Genomic DNA, 7,479 nt, shown 5'->3' with positions numbered 1-7,479 from the left:
GAGGGGGCAGAAAGACTGCGAGACGCAGAAGATCAATTCATCAGCCATGAAATAATGTCTTCCATAAATGACAGGGAACTGCACTCTTGGAAGTTTAACAGCATGGTCACCTAAACAGAACCTGCATAATGACATCACTGGACATCCCAACACAGATAAGGAAAACCTCACAAACTCATCCCTAGATGATTGGACAATTAATGGCCACCAAAGAGAAGAGAATCAGTCTTCTCCAGGGATGATCACCCTGATAGATGATTATCCAATTCCGGTGCTCAGCCCTAAACACGTATACATATGAGCAAACTAAACGGACGTAGCAGGTTACACACACACTAAAAACTAAGGAAGAAGAAGAGGTCATGAAAGAAGAGAGGGGATGTGAAGTGGAAACTTAATGGTCCTTTGGAAAGTCAGTTGTGTTGGGTGGCGTTTTGCTGGGGTAAACATGTGAAGGAGTGTTTTCCTGAAGTGGACACAGGTGAAAGGCTAAGGCAGACTTGTGAAGGAATGTTTCTCTGAGGCAGATACAGAACAGAGGATGTTCTGCTAAAGCAAGCATGTAAAAGGGCACACAATAAAGGACTCTTTGATAACGACGTTCATGTATTGGTCTGCCTTACGTTACATAGTTGAGCTGCATTTGTCGGGACTCCACAGAGAGAAACGCACCACAAAAACTTCTGGTGGTGTTCTGCAGATTCTTGGCACTTTCATGGACTCTAGCTGATTGGCAGAGTGGTGTCAGCTGAGACAGATGCACATGCTGAGGCAAGACACCTGGTGAGGCAAGGCCCTTGGAGGCCATGTGATATTTGGAGAGCGTATAAATAGGCCCAACAGACTGTGACAGAGGCTGAGCTTGGCTTGCTTATAGAGCAAGCTGTGCATCGCTTGTGGGTCTTTCGTCTTTGCTGATCTTCACTTCGCTGAGACAGCAGAGAACTTCTGCCACCGTCACACCTGTGAATGGAACTGCCGATGTCCAGACAACACAGACCGGAGTTGCTCCAAAGAACCATTTCCAAACAGGTCCACTTCCCCATGTCCTTTCTTTTCCGCTACCACTGGTGGGGGGTGGGCTAAAAGGGAGGTTAAAGGGTTTAAGAATCATCATTAAAAATGAGGTTTGAAAAAAATTAAAGTTATAGGAATGGGGTATTCACCGGAGGAATTGAAGAGGAAGAGAGACACATGGAACGACATAATTACAGTATTCAACTCTGAAGTTCTCGAAAATAATACTAAAATAAATGTTTTAGAAGAGTACTTACTGCTGGTGTAGAGGATCCAGACTCTAATCCCAGCGCCCTCACAGTGGCCCACAGCCGTCCGTGACTACAGTTCCAGGGGATTTGAGCTGTCTCTGGACTTTACAGGCACCATGCTGACTTCAGTCAACCCACAAAGGAGGCCTGTAATTTAGTTGCTTGTGGCAGAAAATTGAAATGAGACTGAGAAAAACCACAAACTGTTCCTTGTTGAATATACAGCCCAGAAGTGAGGAACGCTTAGCTACCTAAGAGGTGTTTCTCACAGGGACAGACAGAGAGGATCAAGTTGGGCAGATAAATGTCACCTCTTTGGTGGAGTTGGGGCTCTTCTGAAGGACTTCTCCGGGGGTCATTGAGCATGCTCTCTGCTGTTACTCTTGGTGGCTCTTTGCCATGTCCTAGACAGTATGGCCTTGTGCTATGTCTTGGCTCTTCTCCAGTGTCTTGGATTCCCCCACCCCCTGCAATAGAAAATCAGCACTTTAATTCTAGCTCGGGCTCTGCCTTCTATAAAACCTGGGCTAAAACAGTGATTTTTTTTTTTTTTTACCTTCCCAGTTTGTAAAATGTATAGAAATGGTTCACTGGGTCGTGAAGAAAATAATTAGTGTGATAGCATACTCAGAAAAGGTTTTCCAAACACAAACAATGATCTGGGGATGCCTGTGCATCCAGAATGTGAGTTTGTGACACACCACAGGGTCTATCAGAACAATTCAGTTTGTTTTAAACTGACAACATCATGCGAACTTCCAGTTGCAGTCAAAACACATAGCTTGTTTTGTTGCAGGAATCTTATTTAAAAAAAAAGAACACTGAAATTTATACATGGTATATCTAAACTGTTCACAAAATAAATTTCCTTTATAGAACATTTCTATGGCCATCATATAAAAAGCAATGACTTTGAATGTGGTAAGGCCATTTCTACCACACGTGCGTGAACAGGTACTTTATCTTGAAGGTGGGTGAAAAGGCCTGTGTCTAAAGTATGACTCTTTACACGTGCCAGCCTGGGTTATATGGAGTAAGTCACCACACTGAGGAGCGTCTTTGCAGAGCACAGCATGACGACGTGATTGGATTTCCTTTGTAGCGTGGCGCATAGAGTAGGCACCTTCTGAGGTCATTGCTACATGGAAAGATATGGACGAAACGAAGCAGCCCCTTCATAACCCAGCCTCGAGGAACACTTTGGGAAACACTAAGGCACATGAGTGAGGGAGAAATATCAACAGTGTTGTCGCTGCTGATTTAAGAAGCTGTGCTATCAGACGATTTGTGCACGTGGCTGCTGCTGATCTTGCCACAAGGGGGCGCTGCCGGGTAAGTCAAAGAGGCTAAATAGGCTATCCCTCCACACCTAGTTGGCCGCCCACAACAACAAAAAAAAAAAAAAGAAAGAATCTTAACTTGGCATTTAGGAAAATGAATAAAACTGCATGTAAATAATCCAGTTCCAGACAAGCTGTCATCAGTATGTGGCAGCAAGAAAAACAAGCAGAATTTACAAGGCCGATGTTTTCACAAATTGAATTTAGACAGCTGTGAAGTTTGCTGTGAAGAATGGTAATTTCAGAAAAAACGTATTGATGATTGCAGCAAATTTGTTCCAGGGCATCATACAATGAAATGATCAGTATTTTGAAAGGCCCGATGAGTCGATACTTTAGGTCCAAATTATTACCAATAGTTTGTTTATTCAGGTCTGCTCAGATAGCCAGGATGTACTCCAAACATCTTAGCCTTGGAGAACTTCACCAGCCGTAGATGGTTTCCTTTGCTCTTCGGGAAAAGGATCAATGGTGCATTGTGGGGCATGTTTAACGCTGTGATATCCAAATATTGCAACAAATTATGAAAAAATTAAGCCAGCCGTGGTAGCTCACACCTGTAAACCCAGAACCTGGGAGGCAGAAGCAAAATGATTTGTGCAGTTTCAAGGTCAGCCTGTCTAGATGGTGAGTTCTAGGCTAGCCAAGGAGACCTCGTATCAAAAAATAGATAATAGATAGATAGACAGACAAGACCCCATTTACTCATCCTGTCTCTCTAGCCTCAATAGCCCAGCCTTCTGCTTTAGAGCAGGATTCTATCAACATCTTAAGGATCAGGATACCAGGAGCGCACACACACACACACACACTACCATAAATGGGGACCTTTACCTATTGACTTGCTTCATAGCCAGATCTGTCATACCCTCACAAAAAAATTGCAAAAACATTAACCCTGCCACCAGCATCAAAAAAGATGTCCCCTGCCCCAGCTTTGTGGTCTTTGGACTAACCAGCTTTATGATGGTCCAGATGTGATCACATTTTGTAGAAATCTTCAACTTCAAGATGTTCTGTGGAACCATTTTTTTTTTCAACTTATAAATTGTAATGTGCTTAGTAGGTCATGACTTCACCATGAGTCAAGGAACACACACTCACACACACATACACTCACACCCTCATACCACACACCATACACACACACACACTCATACACACACTCACACCACACACACATACACTTACACTACACACACTCACACACATACACTCACACCCTCACACCACACACCATACACACACACACACACACACACACACACACACACACACACATACACATGGGAAACCAAAGTTGCCCAAAGCCTAGTCTTTCATTAACAAATACTTTATTTAAATTGTGGTAATCTTTTCAATGTTCCTGAAATAGCCCATTGTTCCTGAAAGTGTGCCCCACATAAACTCTCACACACATAGAAAATAGTTCTAGGAATGTCATTACTGGGGAATGTGTGCTTATCTCCCGGCTTCTCTTGGCCATTTGTGGGAGACTAGAATACCTAAAGTCTTAAAGTCCCTGGGGTCACTTGTTTTGTTCTCAAACCCTAGACCTCCAGTTCTGAACATGGTTTTAAAAAACAAACAGGGTTCAAATGATGAGTTTCCACACAAATACAAAGCTGAGAGTCATTAGTCAGATGCTTGGAGAGCAGCAGCAGCTTTGAAGCTGGTGATTCAGGCTCTCCCATATCACAGGATTATTCTCTCCCCATCTCCCGGAAACTCTCCATAAGAAATACATTTTGGGAGCTGAAGGGGCTTGCAACCCTGTAAGAACAACAATACCAACCAACCAGAGCTCCCAGGGACTAGAGCACTACCCAAAGGGTACACATGGCTCCAGCTGCATATGTAGCAGAGGATGGCCCTGTTGGGCACCAGTGGGAGGAGCCAAGACTGGACGCCCCCAATGTAGGGAAATGTCAGGGTGGGGAGGCAGGAAGGGGGGTGGTTGGGGAAGGGGAACACCCTTATAGAAGAAGGTGAGGGGGTGGGATAGGGGGCTTATGGATGGGAAACTGGGAAAGGGAATAACACTTGAAATGTAAATAAAAAATATACAATATATACAATGAAAAAACCAAAAACCAGCACTACCGTGTCTTATAATGACAGTAAACAAAAAAGAATACAAAAAAATACATTTAGAACACAGAATAGTGATGTATATGTGTATATGTACACACACACACGACACCCATACACGCACACGCACACACGGGAAAACAAAGCTGCCCAACTCGAAACTTTTCCCTCCCCGACAAATGTGCTTTCATGCGTCTCTCTCCTTTTTTTTTTTTTTTTTTTTTTTTTTTCCATTCTGTTCGTTTTCCTGAAGAGGCCACCGAAGCTGGTTTTAAAAGCTCTGATGCAAAAAACAATTCCAGAGGGAAGCTCACGTGTCTTTAAGTCCTACAGGTTTTGATGTCGGCAGAAGCCAAATACCCTGCCTTTTATGACAACGGCATTGATGACTCCGTTTCCCCCAGCACGAGGGTGAAGAAGACCAGCAATCTCCCTCCCCGCCGTCACTTCTGCGCAGAATCGTTTCCTCTCAGATGGAAGCGATTTTTCATTAGCGTAAATGGATGCATGTTTTATAAACACGGGCCATGTGTTTCATATTCCATTCATGTTTATTTACACATCCTGTAAACACGTGTATACAAAGCCACACGGACACGTGGGGGCGGGGAGGGCATGGAGCACTACGCATGGAAAATACCACACTAGGCGGATGTCCCTCGGAGGGTAAATCCACCACCCAAAGATTCCCATCTACCTTCTTACTACCTTTGGGGCGGTTGGGGACAGGGGAGGAGGGGAGGGTTGTCCTATAGGGACTCGGACATTCAGATTTTCCTCAGCCTCCTTTCTCCCCTTCAGATGCCCAGCTTTCTTAAGGCTCCGATTTATTGAAAATAATAATAATAATAATAATAATAATAATAATAATAATAATAATAAAGTATCAATGATCTCCACTAAGTCGATATTGTGATCTTCTCATACTGTTAACTAAAATGTCACCTTGGTCTTGGAAAAAGAGGACTAAGGTCAGGGAGGCCTTTCTCAGAGCACATTCCCAGGCAAAGAACCAAATGGAAACCAGAGGAAAAGTTAAACAGTGCTTTCAATGCAGTCGGAGTAGAAGGAAGAAAAAAGGGTAGGGAGCCTTGCAAGGAGGGCAAGGCAGAGCTGTAGGGAAAGGACAAATGGGGCCTTGCCACCCAGAGACTTTGTCCATTGATGCTTTCAAGGAGTTGGGCACGAGCCTTGGGCAACACTGTGCTCTAGCTTCTGAGGCCAGCAGGGGGTGGGGTGAGGGAGGGAGGGAGGGAGGGAGGGAGAGAGAGAGAGAGAGAGAGAATATGAATGAATGAATGAATTATGCACATTCCATTCTTCCTGTCGGGGTCAGTTCCACCCTTAGTTACAGTCTGCTCTGTGTGGCTCAAAACTCGGAAGAGGTGTTTGAGATGACGGGAACCAATAGACCAGATTTATTCCCGGGACTTTGCCTCTTTTTTTTTGAGTCAGAAAGGCACAGTGGTTTGTGTTTGCTGTCATGGCTGTGTTCTTCAACTCTGCAGCCATTTCAGGTTCCGGCTCTTCCATCAGTTTTTTTTTTTTTTTTTTTTTTTTTCCGGAGCTGGGGACCGAACCCAGGGCTTTGTGTTTGCTAGGCAAGCACTCTACCACTGACCTAAATCCCCAACCCCTCCACCAGTTCATTTTTAACTAAGCAGTAATAAGCAGTTTTAGGATTGCTTAACATCTGGAAGTGTGTCTGTGTGTGTGTGTGTGTGTGTGTTATGTGCATGTGTGTGTGTTATATGCATGTGTGTGTGTGTATGTGTGTGTGTGTACAGCTGTGAACCCACAGAGACTAGTGGAGGACTTTGGGTATCCTATTCCACCACTTGCTGCCTTGTGTCCTTGATACAGTCTCTCGGTGAACATGGAACTAGCCTGGTAGCCAGGAAACACCGGTGATAATGATCTTCCTGCTTACAGCTCCATCGCACTGGGATTACAGGTGCGTGTGACCACGCCTACCTTTTTAACATGGCTCCTAGGATGATAACTTATGTCTTTATGCTTGCACAGCAAGCAGTCCACGTGTGAAAGCTTCAAGCTGCTTCTTTGGGAATACACTTCATACCCCTAAGTCCTTGTCTGCCCCACCAATAACTCTAGATCCCCAGTTTTTGAACTTAATGAAGAGAACTTAAATCGGGTTGGTGAGGTTATGACTGTCCTTAAGTAAACCTCACAGCTCCCTCAGTCAACATGGAAGGCCTTGGCTGTACCTGGGGTCACTTTCAAATGAGCGAGCCCTAGCAGTCAGAAGCAGGGAGAGATAGAAGGGTAATGACAGGCAGACGGACTTACTTTAAATACTTAAATCCTTAAAATACTGTGTATCTTCTGAGGCTCTCTCAAGACTGAAATAGACCCAAATTTTTCTCTTGGTTGGAAACAACCAGTTAACTATGACCATGTGTCTCAGAACTAAAAAAAAGAAAAAATATATAAAGCCATTTAACCAGGTGCTTGATATAAGTCAAGAAGGAAAAGACAGTCAGGTAGAAATTGCACACCCAACATTCTCTTTGACCTGTGTTCTCTTTTCTTTAAACTTAAGGATGTTTTCTGAGGCTGAAATCTGAGCACTGACTTCTGCAACAGGTACACACCAAGAGCTCACACTCGTCCTCACCCAAGGCCTATGCAGTCGGTATTCCAGTCCTCACTGCAGAAGACAATGCTCATCCCCAGAAAGCAACCAATAAATGGCTCACCATTAAAGCATTTAGTATCTTATTCAGGATTTGAACCCAAAGCACGTGTACTTCACAGTG

General features: G+C 44.1%; 1 long non-coding RNA gene across 1 annotated transcript; it reads left to right on the top strand.

Moving 5' to 3' along the window:
• Window positions 1-866: 866 nt before the first annotated feature.
• On the top strand, window positions 867-5,599 carry LOC116915203. Its single transcript, XR_004389855.1, has 3 exons — window positions 867-1,032; window positions 2,371-2,600; window positions 4,953-5,599. It is a non-coding gene; the product is annotated as an uncharacterized LOC116915203 (long non-coding RNA).
• The last annotated feature ends 1,880 nt before the right edge of the window (window positions 5,600-7,479 follow it).

The sequence above is a fragment of the Rattus rattus genome, chromosome 14 (assembly GCF_011064425.1).
Source record: "Rattus rattus isolate New Zealand chromosome 14, Rrattus_CSIRO_v1, whole genome shotgun sequence".
Taxonomy (NCBI): Eukaryota; Metazoa; Chordata; class Mammalia; order Rodentia; family Muridae; genus Rattus; species Rattus rattus.
Note: the sequence above shows the minus strand (reverse complement) of the source record. Positions and strands in the feature narration are given on the sequence as shown.